The sequence below is a fragment of the Arachis ipaensis genome, chromosome B02, assembly GCF_000816755.2.
Source record: "Arachis ipaensis cultivar K30076 chromosome B02, Araip1.1, whole genome shotgun sequence".
Lineage (NCBI taxonomy): Eukaryota > Viridiplantae > Streptophyta > Magnoliopsida > Fabales > Fabaceae > Arachis > Arachis ipaensis.
The window spans coordinates 77,164,313-77,178,396 of NC_029786.2; the positions used below are offsets into that span (position 1 = coordinate 77,164,313).

The following is a 14,084-nucleotide window of genomic DNA, read 5'->3' on the forward strand; positions in this document are numbered from 1 at the left end:
ACAAACTTTCAATCTAGAAGCTATAAAGCTATGGTGATTCATTGTAAGATCCACATTCTTTCTTATTCTACAAATGCACAAAGCAATTGCCTTTCCTAAATTTCTAACCATTTTTTCACTTTACTTGCTGTTTGTGTACAATCCAGAATGAAAATCAAGAAAAAGTAATGTTATTCACAGTAGAAGGCCTAAACTCCATAGGATTATTCCACTCTTTCAAATTATCATTATCATTATATGACCATCTCATATTAACATTTTTGAACTCAATACCTTCAATGTGTTCCATCATCACCCCTACTGTTCTATGTTTCACCAATTCTTGGCATCCTGTGGCCTGTATTCAAATAACCCACCAGAATCATTGGTGACTCTTTTGTAATTGAGATCCACATTGATGAATCTCAAGTTCCTTAGTAACCCTCTCTTTGAGCCAGATAGGAATACCCCATTTTCTGAATTTGCTGATATGTTGATGAAAACTATGTTTGAGATTGAACCTTCCTTTGAGGTTGAGTTTCTTGGGCATGTTGTCACATATATAGGCTCAGCTCTACCCCACCATGATGGGTCATAGTATCTTGTGCTTATTATGTTTATGTTTGAGAAGACAATGTCACTCACATTTCCTGCAAAAAAGTTCAAAGCATCTTATTTTAATTGAAATAATCCATGCATTAATGTGAAATTCTCATGTGATATAAACTATAACAATTGGTAATGGATATGCTTTCATAGTTTCATGTTATTTTTGTTCACTTGTTTATGCATGGGAAGACAAATACATGTAGATATTTTAAATAGATAGAAGTTAAGATAATGTTAAAATGAGATATGTTATGTCGATAAATCAACAACTACCAATTGAATATTAAAAAAAAAATTAGGAGCAATAAAAACATTTAAAATTTAAGTAAAAAGAATATCTAAAAGTGATAAAACAAAGTGAAACAAATTTAGAGTTTAACATCTAGGATTTAAAATTTAGAATTTAGAATTTAAAATTTAAGGTTTAAAACTTAAGATTTAGGATTTACAATTTAAAATAAAAGAATCATTTCAAAAAAAAGGGTTTATATTGATTAAAAATAATTAATTCTTTAGTTGAATTTTATTTTATTATACTTTTTCTTCTTTACTTTTAGATAGATTTTGTGGTTAAAATCAGTGCAGGTAGAGACGGATTCAGAAATATTATCATAGGGAACTAATAACATATATAATATTAAAAAATTATGCAAAAAATTATATAATGTAAGATGTATTACAAAAATATACCAATAGAGAATATATTTTAAAATACAAAAAATATGTATGTACTTTTTATTAACGAAGGGGTCGATTCTTCATTTCATAAAATTCATCGATAATAGAATATGTGTCAAATTTTTTTTAAATATAATTAAAAGACAATTAGCAAAAGATTCATCTTTCATCTTGTTTCTGAGTTATTCTTTAAAATATTTATAGTTAAAAAATATATCTCAATTGTAGCAGTTAAAACAGCGAGAATTAATACCAAATGAATCAAGAAAGACGGTTGCAATAAGAAAAAATTTTTATTTAATTAAAAAATATTAATAATATCTTTTTCAGATTTTTTTAATATTGTTACTTATTTTTTAGATATTAAAAATTATTAATATTTAAATTAGATTAAATTTTTATTTATACTAGACTAAATACTAAATAATTTTTTTAAAAATTAAATCATATTTAATAACTTATTATTATTAATTTTAAAAAAAAAAGCTGGAGAATGCCTCCACTCGTCCTGTAAATCCGTTCCTGAGTGCAGAGGAATATATATATATATAATGGAGTATTTAAGAATTTCTACTAAAAATCATTTTCTTAATCCTAACTCCAAAAAAAGTGTTCTAATACTAAATTTGAGAATGTATTTAATAGAAGAAAGAAAGAAAAATAAAAGAAGATACCTCCATCAGGAATCTGGAATCCAAGGCCTCTATGAGAATCCACAATAGTAATATTGTGAAAGAGAAAATTGTTGAAATCAAAGAAACTAGCACTACCAAGTTTTATTGCAGAGGATTTGGTCCTAATCCAACAGTTTGTGGCTGTAATGTTGTGAACAGGACCTGTTGATGACCTTGGAGAAATTGCATCGTCCCCTGTGTCAATGTGGCACCGTGTGATTAATGTGTTTGTTTGAGTCCTCAATGTCTATTCCATCATTGTTTGGTATGTTGAAGTCACCAAAGATTGAGATGTCATCAATAGATATGTCGTTGCTTCTTACTAAATGTAGGCTGCAAAATACCCATACACCATCTTTGTTGATTTTTTTTTTTAAATACTTAAATTAGTTTTTGTTACTATGGGTAACCGGAGATTAGTGGGTTGGACTCGTTAGGCTGACCCAATCATCTGAGGAGGGAAGCCTTCGAAGGGGCTCGCGCCTTTGGGGTCTCCGTCCGACTTATGGGTGTGAGTGAATGGGGGGTGATACCTGCAAAAACACTCCGATGCCTAAGTCAGCAAGGGTGTAAGCAGGTCTAGAGAGTATTGGGACTTAGAGATACCTGAGGGGTGTCAGTGTATTTATATTGGGAGCCAATAACCACCGTTGAAGTAGTTCCACCTTTTAAGGTGAATAACCGTCCCTTTATCTTAGGGAGGTTGAGATATGGCTCCTGAAAGTGGGTTGAGAGATTTTAGGGGCAGTTATTTTAGTATTATCTGCCAGCTAATCCTCGTTCCCGACTTGCTTAGAACAAGTCGTGGTTGGAATTGACTTCTAGGGGAAAGTTGGTGTGAAATGAGGGCCAATTCCTTGGATTGAGCTTTTCTTTTAGACCTGGGCCTTAGCGTTGGGTCAGGGTATAAACAGTGCCCCTACTCGAGCCCAATTTCTTTTAAGGGTTGGGGTCGAGTATTTTAACTCGGGACCATAGCCGACCTGATAAGGAACCGACGTGATTTTTCAGAACCGACGTGTTTTTTAAAAATTCTCAACAGTCGCGTCTAATCAAACATCGCGTTCGTTAGGAATTTGCGTATTCATACGCGGGGATCAGTTACATTGGGAACGGTGCCTCTCTTTAAATGACGACCTCCGTTTTTACCATTATGCCCCTAATGTTTTTATAAATACTTTCCCTCTCTTTCCTTGCTTCGTTTCCGAAAACTTTCACACTTCCTCTCCTCTGTTCGAAAGAAGCTCTTGTTCGAAGGAATTCCTCTTTCTCTGCCCCTATCCTTTTTCAAGCAAAGGTTAGTTTTTCTTTACTCTCTTTTTACGAAGTGCTTTCGTTTGCATGTTTTTATTTTAGAGAGGAGGGTTGGCTCGTAGGCTCCTACTGACTCTGTTTTGTTTGATTCCAGGCCCTTAGGGAACCTGTTTTTTATCCTTTTTTTTTTCTTTTTTCTTTGTAGGTTTCACTATCCCTTTCTAGGAAAAAATGTCTTCTGTAGAAACCCTTGCTCAATGGGTGGATGTCACGGTTCTGGGGGAAGAACCTTTTGTAGATACTGACTTCATCACCAACCTTCACACTCATCACAGAATTTGTGCTTCTGATGTGGATGAGTCGAAGTATGAGTTGGTTGCCTCGGGTCCGGAAGACCGGGTTTGTTTTGGAAGGGCTTCTGAGGCAGCCCCTCATTTTTTCTATATGTATGAAAGCATGATTACCCGCTTGGGTGTTTTCCTTCCTTTTTCCGACTTTGAGATAGCTGTTTTATGTCACTGCCGCATTGCTCCTACCCAACTTCACCCTAATTCTTGGGATTTTCTGAAAATTTACCAATTTATCAGCCATGTTTTAGACTTTCTGACTTCTCTGAGGATTTTCTTTTATCTTTTTCACATGACTAAACCCTTCAGTGGGCAAAATAACAAACAACAGTGGGTGTCTTTCCGGGCTATACAAGGTCGGAGAGTCTTCACTCTTTTTGACGAGTCCTTCCATGACTTCAAATTTTTTTTTTTCAAAGTTCAAGCTATAGAGGGTCACCACCCCTTTTTCCTGGATGAGAATTCTTCTCCTCGCTTTCTCCTGTACTGGCTAGAGGCCTCTCCTTGTGAGAAACATAGTTTGGATGATTTGGATGAGGTGGAGGCGGCCATTGTGGGGTTCCTCCAAGAAGTATGGGTGAGAGCCCCCTACCTGGATACAAAAAAGTTTCTCCAGGGGTCTCCGACCTTTGTCCAGGCTCAACTAGGTAGATTTTTGTTTTGTTTATCATATCATCCGACTTGTTTTCTCTGACTTGTTTTACTAACTTTAGCTTCCTAACTGCTTTTACAGAGATGGCGAAGAAGAAGTCCAGGGAGTCTTACCAGAGAGTTCAGGAGGCCAAGGCGAGGTCCCGCGCCAAAGTCAGCGGCGCCAGGGCAGCTGGTTCTTCTCTTCCTTCCCCTTCCCCCTTCTCACAATTTGGGGACCCCCACCCGACCTATTGTCATTTCTTCCTCAGCCTCCTCTCTGTCGCCCCCTCCTCCCCGATCTTCCCCTGAGCCAGAAAAGAAGAAGCGCAAGACTTTAGAGTCTAGCTCTTCTTTTGAAGGTGAGGCCAAGGTGGATGCGCCTCAGTTTGTTCGGAAGCATATCTATCCTCATACTCGTATAGGTATGGATGATGCTTCTATTCGAAACCACCTTACTATTCTAGCTCAGGAGAGTATCAGGGCGACAGGAGTGTGCACTAAGTTTCTGGATATTTTTGAGAAGACTCCCCTTAGCTCCTTGGGTTCATCCTCGAGGGTTGAAGAGTTGGAAGGGAGGCTTCTCTTATATCAAGGGCAGGAGAAGATGCTGAGGGAGGAGGTCACCGAATTGAAGGAGGAGAGGGATGGTCTCCAGGAGAGGGAGAGGAAGTTGCAGGCCCAGTGTTCCATGGCGGAGGGCCTGAGGGAGAAGGTGCAGGAGAGTTATTCAAGTTTGTTCGAGGACCTTGTGGAGGTGAAGAAGGATTTGGTGAGAGCTCAGGATGCCTATGCAGAGTTGGAGGACTCCATTGCTGACGAGGCTGAAGAAGCGTGGAGGATCTTTAAAGAACAGGTCGGGGTTCTTGCTCCCGACCTGGATCTCTCTCCTTTGGATCCGGATAAGATTGTGGTCGACGGAGCTATCGTTTCTCATCCCTCTCCCCAATATGTCACCGAGTCTGATCTAAAGACTCGGGGGCAGAGGATAATGGAGTCCCCTCCCCGACCAAAAGATGCCCTGAGTTCTTCAAAGGCTCCTGGAACTTCCACTCCGTCTCCTATGGATATTTCTCTTCCTGGTCCTGATAGTGCTCCGACTACTCTCCCTGACTCTGGTGGTGCTCCGACTACTCCTCCCAGCTCTGGTGGTGACGTCCTTCCTAACTGAAAAATTTATTGTGGCTATATGGGGGCCCGGCCTGTGGGTCCTCCCTTTTTTAAACTATTTATTTTTATGCTGTGGTGGTATTTTGCTGACATTTTCTTGGCCTTTTATGGCCGTTAACAAAAAGATACCTTTTTTGGATAAGGGTTTAAGTTACCTTTCTCTGTCTGTTGTGCGCATGCTTTTCTGTTTTAGGTTTCGAAAAAACCTTTTTTTGATCTTTGTTTCGAAAAACCTTTTTCTTGGCTGACTGTCCCTTCTTAAATTTTTCTTAAGGATTTGGGACAGCCTTTGCCATAGTGCTTTCGATAGGTTTTCTGGTCTCTTTTTGGTATTCCTTATACTCAATTTTTTGATTTATTGAGCTCTTATGACTTAGGTTATTTTTGAGATGCATTTCTTTGTTTCTCGGTTTTTCCGACTTGTAAGTCAGATAATTTTTGAGTTTATCACGATCGACCTTTATAACCTCTTTACACCGACTTGTACCTCGTCGTTTTATCCTGACGACCATCTAGGTCGGTTCATGGGATTTTCACGCTTTGTCGAGCTTAAGTCAGCGCGTTTCGTAGAAAGAAAGAAAGCGAGAAGGAATTTATAAGAGATAAAAGATCTTTATTTATTTGCGAAGGTACTTTACTGCTACTAAGGGTTTTTGACTATTTATGATCCCTTAGTCTCTACTGTGATGCCTCGTTAAAAACCCCCTTCAGGAAAAACCCTTTTCTTTTGGGAAAAAACCATGAAGTTGGGAAAAGAGTACATCAGGGAGTGGAGTTCGCTTTTAACTGTAGTACCTTTTCATATTACAAGCATGCCATGACCTAGGTATCTCGGTGCCGTTTAAGTCAGTCACTTTGTAATAACCTTTTCCTAAGACCTCACTAGTCTTGTATGGTCCCTTCCAATTAGCAGGGAGCTTCCCTCCCCAGATTTGTTGGCTCCAATGTCGTTTCTGATTAAGACCAAGTCGTCTGGGGTGAAACTCCTTCGAATGACTTTTTTGTTGTATCTGGTAGTCATTCTTTGCTTCAATGCCGCTTCTCTTATCTGGGCTTGTTCTCGGACTTCGGGGAGCAATTCAAGTTCCTCTTTGTGCCCCTGTATGTTCTCGACCTCATCATGGAAGATCACCCTTGGACTTTGTTCGTCGATTTCTACTGGTATTATGGCTTCCACGCCATAGACAAGTCGGAAGGGTGTTTCCCCTGTGACAGATTGTGGTGTCGTCCGGTAAGCCCATAACACTTGGGGGGAGCTCCTCAGCCCAAGCTCCTTTTGCGTCTTGTAGCCTTTTCTTTAATCCTGCCAGTATGACTTTATTAGCTGCCTCGGCTTGTCCATTTGCTTGTGGATGTTCCACCGAGGTGAACTGGTGTTTGATCTTCATACTGGCTACCAGGCTTCTGAAGGTAGAGTCGGTGAACTGGGTTCCATTATCTGTGGTGATGGAATGAAGTATCCCATACCTTGTGATAATATTTTTGTAGAGGAACCTTCGACTTCTCTGGGCCGTGATGGTAGCTAGTGGTTCTGCTTCTATCCACTTTGTGAAGTAGTCTATTCCCACAATTAAGTATTTTACTTGTCCTGGGGCTTGGGAAAAAGGTCCTAACAGATCCATTCCCCATTTTGCGAAGGGCCATGGGGAAGTTATACTGATGAGCTCCTCGGGGGAAGCCACGTGGAAATTTGCGTGCATCTGGCATGGCTGGCACTTCTTCACAAATTCTGTGGCATCCTTCTGCAAGGTCGGCCAGTAGAACCCAGCTCGGATTACTTTCCTGGCTAGCGATCTGGCTCCGAGGTGGTTTCCACAGATCCCATTATGAACCTCCTCTAGTACTTCAGTGGTCCTTGAGGTCGGTACGCACTTCAGCAATGGTGTTGATATTCCTCTTTTATAGAGGATATTTTTCACCAAAGTGTAGTATTGTGCTTCCCTCCGGATTTTCTTGGCCTCTTTTTCCTCTTTGGGGAGGATGTCGAATTTTAGGTATTCGACCAAGGGATTCATCCATCCAAGGTTTAACCCGGTGATTTCAAGGACATCTTGTTTGTTCTCTGTTTTTACTACAGAGAGTTCTTGGAGAGTTTCCTCGATCAGGCTTCTATTATTCTCTCCTGGTTTGGTACTTGATAACTTGGAAAGGGCGTCTGCTCTGCTGTTAAGATCCCGAGTTATATGTCTGATCTCGGTTTCTGCAAAGTGCCTGAGGTGTTCCAAAGTTTTTTCTAAGTATCTCTTCATATTTGGGTCTTCGGCCTGATACTCTCCATTTATTTGGGAGGTCACTACTTGAGAGTCGCTGAATATTACTACTTTTGTTGCACTGACCTCTTCTGCCAACTTTAAACCTGCGATCAGGGCTTCATATTCTGCTTGATTGTTAGAAGCTGAGAATTCAAATTTGAGGAAAACCTCTATTTGTGTTCCCCTTTCATTAACCACTATTATGCCTGCACCGCTTCCTGTCTTGTTTGAGGATCCATCTACGTATAGTTCCCACGTAGTTGGCTTTTTCTCTTGGTCTCCCGCATATTCCGCTATGAAGTCGGTGAGACATTGGGCTTTAATTGCCGTCCGGGTTTCGTAGTTCAAGTCGAACTCGGAGAGCTCTATTGCCCACTGAACCATTCTCCCCGCAACATCCGTCTTTTGGAGGATTTGATTCATGGGTTGGTTCGTTCGGAATCTTATTGTGTGAGCTTGGAAGTAAGGTCGTAACCTTCGCAAGGCTATTACTAAAGAGTAGGTGAACTTCTCTAGTTTGTGGTACCTTAGCTCAGGGCCTTGTAGAACTTTGCTGGTGAAGTATACGGGATGCTGCCCGACCTCATCTTCTTGTATCAGGGCTGATGCTACAGCTTTGTCTGCTACAGACAAATATAGGACGAGCTCTTCCCCAACTAGAGGTCGGGTCAGGATTGGAGGTTGGCTCAAGAACCTTTTGAACTCCTGGAATGCTTCTTCGCACTCTGGAGTCCATTCGAACTGGCATCCCTTTCTTAGTAGAGAGAACAGTGGAAGGGATCTTAATGCTGATCCTGCCAAGAACCTGGAGAGGGCTGCAAGTCGACCATTCAATTGTTGAACCTCTCTTAAGCAAGTCAGGCTTTTCATCTCTAGGATAGCTTTGCACTTGTCGGGATTTGCTTCGATTCCCCTCTGGGTTAGCATAAATCCTAGAAACTTTCCGGCCTCCACCGTGAAGGTGCATTTTGCGGGATTTAGCCTCATCCCATGTAACCTTATGGTGCTGAAGACTTGCGAGAGGTCTGTCAAGAGATCGGTTTCTTCCTTGGTTTTCACCAGCATATCATCTACGTAGACTTCCATTAAGTTCCCGATGTGGGGAGCGAACACCTTATTCATCAGCCTTTGGTATATGGCCCCAGCATTTTTTAGCCCAAAGGGCATGACCACATAGCAGTAGTTTGCTCTAGGCGTGATGAATGATGTTTTTTCTTGATCCGACTTGTACATCGGGATCTGGTTGTATCCCGAGTAGGCATCCATAAACGACAAGTATTGATACCCCGAGCTAGAGTCTACTAGAGTATCAATGCTTGGGAGTGGATATGGGTCTTTGGGATATGCATTATTCAGGTCGGTATAGTCGACGCACATCCTCCACTTGCTGTTTTGCTTCTTGACTAGTACTATGTTTGCTAGCCACGTCGGATATTTGACTTCCCTGATGAAGCCAGTCTCTAGAAGCGCTTGTACTTGTTCTTCCACCACCTGAGCTCTCTCTGGACCGAGTTTACGCCTTCGCTGCTGTACAGGTCGTGACCCCGGATATACTGAGAGTCTGTGGGACATGATCTCGGGGTCTATCCCTGGCATGTCGGAAGCTTTCCAGGCAAAGAGTTCATAATTGTCTCTTAAGAGCTTTATCAACCTTTGTTTTAAGTTTTCCTCTAGGTTGGCTCCTATGTTGGTATTTTTTTCTTCCTCTTCGCCGACCTGTACTTTCATTTTTTTCCCTTGGTTGTGGCTGCAGCTCTTCTTTGGCTCTCGCGCCGCCGAGCTCTATGGTGTGGATTTCCTTGCCTTTTTCTCTCAGGTTCAGGCTTTCATTGTAGCATTTTCTTGCCAATTTCTGGTCTCCCCGTACCGTTGCTATCCCCGCATATGTTGGGAATTTCATGCAAAGGTGAGGGGTAGACACTATTGCTCCGAGTCGATTTAGGGTAGTTCTACCAATCAAGGCATTATATGCTGACCCCACGTCGATGACTATAAAGTCTATGCTCAGAGTTTTAGATTTTTCCCCCTTTCCAAAGGTCGTGTGGAGGGGTAGGAATCCTAGTGGTTTTATTGGCGTGTCGCCTAGTCCGTACAGGGTATCAGGGTAAGCCCTTAACTCCTTTTCGTCCAACCCTAGTTTGTCAAACGCGGACTTGAAAAGGATGTCTGCTGAACTCCCTTGGTCTACTAGAGTTCTGTGGAGATGGACATTTTCCAGGATCATGGTTATCACCACTGGATCATCATATCCAGGGATTACTCCTTGCCCATCCTCCTTTGTAAATGAGATGGTTGGGAGGTCGGGTGCTTCGCTCCCGACCTGGTAAACTCGCTTGAGGTGTCTCTTACGAGATGACTTGGTGAGTCCCCCTCCCGCGAATCCGCCCGAGATCATATGTATATGTCTCTCGGGGGTTTGTGGTGGTGGGTCTCTTCTGTCTCCGTCATCTCGCTTTCTTTTCCCATGATTGTCCGACCTTTCTATGAGATATATGTCAAGTCGGCCTTCCCTGGCCAGCTTTTCTATCACATTTTTGAGGTCGTAGAAGTCGTTTGTTGAGTGACCATACATCTTGTGGTACTCACAGTAATCACTGCGGCTTCCTCCCTTTTTATTTTTGATGGGCCTAGGAGGCGGCAGTCTTTCGGTATTGCAGATTTCTCTGTATACATCCACTATGGAAACTTTTAGAGGAGTATAAGAGTGATATCTCCTCGGTCGGTCGAGACCGACCTCCTCTTTTTTCTTGGGTTCCCTTTCCTTCTCTTTTATCGAGTGGGGGTGCCCAGGTCGCCAACTCGGCTCTCGTAATCTGGCATTCTCCTCCATGTTGATGTATTTTTCTGCTCTTTCTTGTACATCGCTCAAGGAGGTGGGGTACCTTTTTGATATGGACTGCGAGAAGGGACTTTCTCTAAGTCCATTTACTAGCACGCTTTATTGAACCTTTCCATGTAGTCCCGCAAAGATTCTCCGACCTCCTGTTTTACTCCTAGGAGGCTCGGTGCGTGCTTTACTTTATCCTTCTGGATAGAGAACCTCGTTAAGAACTTTCTCGAGAGGTCCTTAAAGCTATTAACCGACCTTGGAGGGAGGCTATCGAACCACTTCATAGTCGCTTTTGACAGGGTGGTCGGGAAAGCTTTGCAGCGAGTTGCATCAGAAGCATCAGCCAGGTACATCCGACTTTTGAAATTGCTTAAATGATGCTTCGGGTCCGTGGTTCCGTCATAGAAGTTCATATCAGGGCTTTTGAAGTTTCTTGGAACTTTTGCCCTCATTATGTCCTCATTGAATGGATCCTCTCCTCCGATCCCAATGGCGACTCTTCTCGGTCGCCACAGGAGTTCCGACTTCTAAGGGAGGATTCTAGTTTCAAGAGTTTTTCTTCTAACTCTCTTCGCCGCTCTATCTCTTCCCTTAGATTTCGCTCCGCCTCTCGTTGTCGTTCTAATTCCTGTTCCAACTGTTCCAAACGACCTTGGTGACCATGGACTAACCCCATTAGCTCGGCTGCATGGGGTGGCCCTTCCTTTCCTGATTAGCGTCCATCCGAGGAGTTCACCTTCAAATTTTTAAGTCCCGAGGTGCCTTCTCTGTGCTGGTCGTTGGCTCCCTGGTGGAGGGTTAGGTCTGCGTCATTATTTCTGGTGTTCAGATTTTCTTGTTCTGAATCGAATGCCGTGTGACCATCCTCTGGTGAATTGTCCGCCATTACTAGTTGATCTTTCGGGTCCCCGGCAACGGCACCAATTTTACGATGGGTAACTGGAGATTAGTGGGCTGGACTCATTAGGTTGGCCCAATTGTCTGAGGAGGAAAGCCTTCGAAGGGGCTCGCGCCTTTGGGGCCTCCGTCTGATTTGTGGGTGTAAGTGAATGGGGGGTGGTACCTGCAAAGACACTCCGATGCCTAAGTCAGCAAGGGTGTAAGCAGGTCTAGAGAGTATTGGGACTTAGAGATACCTGAGGGGTGTCAGTGTATTTATAGTGAGAGCCAATAACCACCGTTGAAGTAGTTCCACCTTCTAAGGTGAATAACCGTCCCTTTATCTTAGAGAGGTTGAGATATGACTCCTGAAAGTGGGCTGAGAGATTTTAGGGGCAGTTATTTTAGTATTATCTGCCAGCTAATCTTCGTTCCCGACTTGCTTAGAACAGGTCGTGGTTGGAACCGACTTCTAGGGGAAAGTTGGTGTGAAATGAGGGCCAATTCCTTGGATTGAGCCTTTCTTTTAGACTTGGGTCTTAGCGTTGGACTAGAGTATGAACAGTTTTTAAATTAGATATTTTAATTTTTAATACATTTTATTTTCTAAAAGTTTTTGAGGATTATTCTTTTCAGACAAATTACTCTCTCCATTATTTTCAATCAATTTTAATATGAATGTTAGATAAATAAGTACCTAATAAATTTTAATATAAAATAATTAAAGAGTAAAGTATCGTTTTTGTCCCCAACATTTGGGATAAGTTCCAAAATTGTCTCTAATGTTTTAATCGTCCTATTTAAATCCCTAAGGTTTCAAAATTGACTCAATGTTGTCCTGCCGTTAGGGATCCATTAATAGAATTAATGGCGGGACAAAATTGAGACGATTTTGAAACATTAGGAACATAAATAGGACAAAAACATTGGGACAAAAACGATACATAGAAATAAACTTTAGTTTTATCCTTCAATAATATCAATTTTTTACTATACATGGTATTCAATTATTTTTAATCACGTCTAAATAAATTACACTTAATCACATTACTTTCATTCTAAATAAATTTATTTTTTTTATAATTTTACACTTACAGTTATAAGTTAATATAAAAATTAAAAATATAAAAAATTTATTTAGAATGAAAGTAGTATGATTAAGTATAATTTAATTAGATGTGATTAAAAAATAATTAAATATTATATACAGTAAAAAATTGATATTATTAAAGGATAAAATTAAAATTTATTCCTATGTATCGTTTTTGTCACCAACGTTTTCGTTCTGTTTAAGTTTCTAAAGTTTCAAAAGCGTCTCAATTTTGTCCCGCCGTCAATTTTATTAACAGATCTCTAACAGCAGGACAACATTGAGCCAATTTTAAAACGTTATAGACTTAAATAAGACGATTGAAACATTAAGGATAACTTTGGAACTTACCCCAAATATTGGGGACAAAAACAATACTTTACTCAATAATTAAATTATAAAAATATTATTATAAGATAAATTACTCTTTTTCAAAATAATGGATGGACAAATTTGTTCGACAAAAGAATTTTTTAAAAATGTTTTAAAAAAAATTATTAAAAATAAAATTTTTTTTAAAGACTAATTTAAGTGTTTATTTATTCGTTAAATAGGGGTAATCGAACTAGGGTTGTGGGGATGAAGAAACTAGCCTAAAGTTATTATAATATATATTGATATTGATATAAGATTAGGCGATAATTTATTAGAAACCATTTTAATTATTTTATAAAAATGTATAATATTTTTCATATTTTAAGTTATATAACAACATTCGATATCATCAATTTCTAAATGTAATAGGAAGCTAAGCTGCGGAAAAAAAAATTTACTAACCAAAATAATTGGCTTTTTATTTAAATAAAATAAAAAATGACCAATATTATCTGATTTCTTTAAACTAATTTTTAAAACATGAATTGCATATTTCTAATAATATATAAATTGTTCAAGGGTCGTATATTTTAAATTATATGTTAATTGTTATATTTTAAGACGATTTATGTCTTGAAATATTCTCAAAAAATATACCTAAATGATAAATCGTCCTCTAAACTTTTAAAATTATTTATGTGCAAAAGCTAATTCTCAATAATTTAGAACGATTTATGTGCAACTTTCAATTACAGAGCCATTAAAATGGGTTAAACCTATCGGACCAACTCGTTTATCGATTTAAATGGGCGGACTTTTCCTCTAAAATTAAGCTCGTTTAAATTTCAGGCTAAACGGGTTAGCCCGCGGACTAAACGGGTGGCCTGTTTATTTTTTTTTTTACATTTTTTTCAAAAAAAAGTAGCACTTTTAGCCGATATTTCTTCCAATCCGACCCGAAAATCTGACCAATCAACTAAAAAAATATTTTTCAAAATATAAAATAAAAGGATAAACAGACTGGCCTGTTTAACCCATTGAACTGACCATAAACGGTCCAGGCTAAAAAATTATGGCCCGGAAATAAAACGGACTTAAATGAGCCAATCCATTTAACCCGCGAATTTAACGGACCAATCCTAAATGGATCATACTAACCCGTTTGACAACCCTAAATTACACAATAAGACGTCACAATTTCTCTCCCTTGTAATTAGAAGGCCACTCCAAATATTTATAGAAATATTTATCATACACTTAAAAAGAATTTTTTATCGTTGTATAACGTACTTTTAAATAGGATTTATAGTTAATTCAACACAATCTATGTATAAATTTTTTATTTTTATTTTTATTTATCTTAAATTTTATTATAAA

General features: G+C 39.7%; 1 pseudogene; it reads right to left on the reverse strand.

Moving 5' to 3' along the window:
* Positions 63 to 3,629, reverse strand: LOC107627408 (annotated as a pseudogene).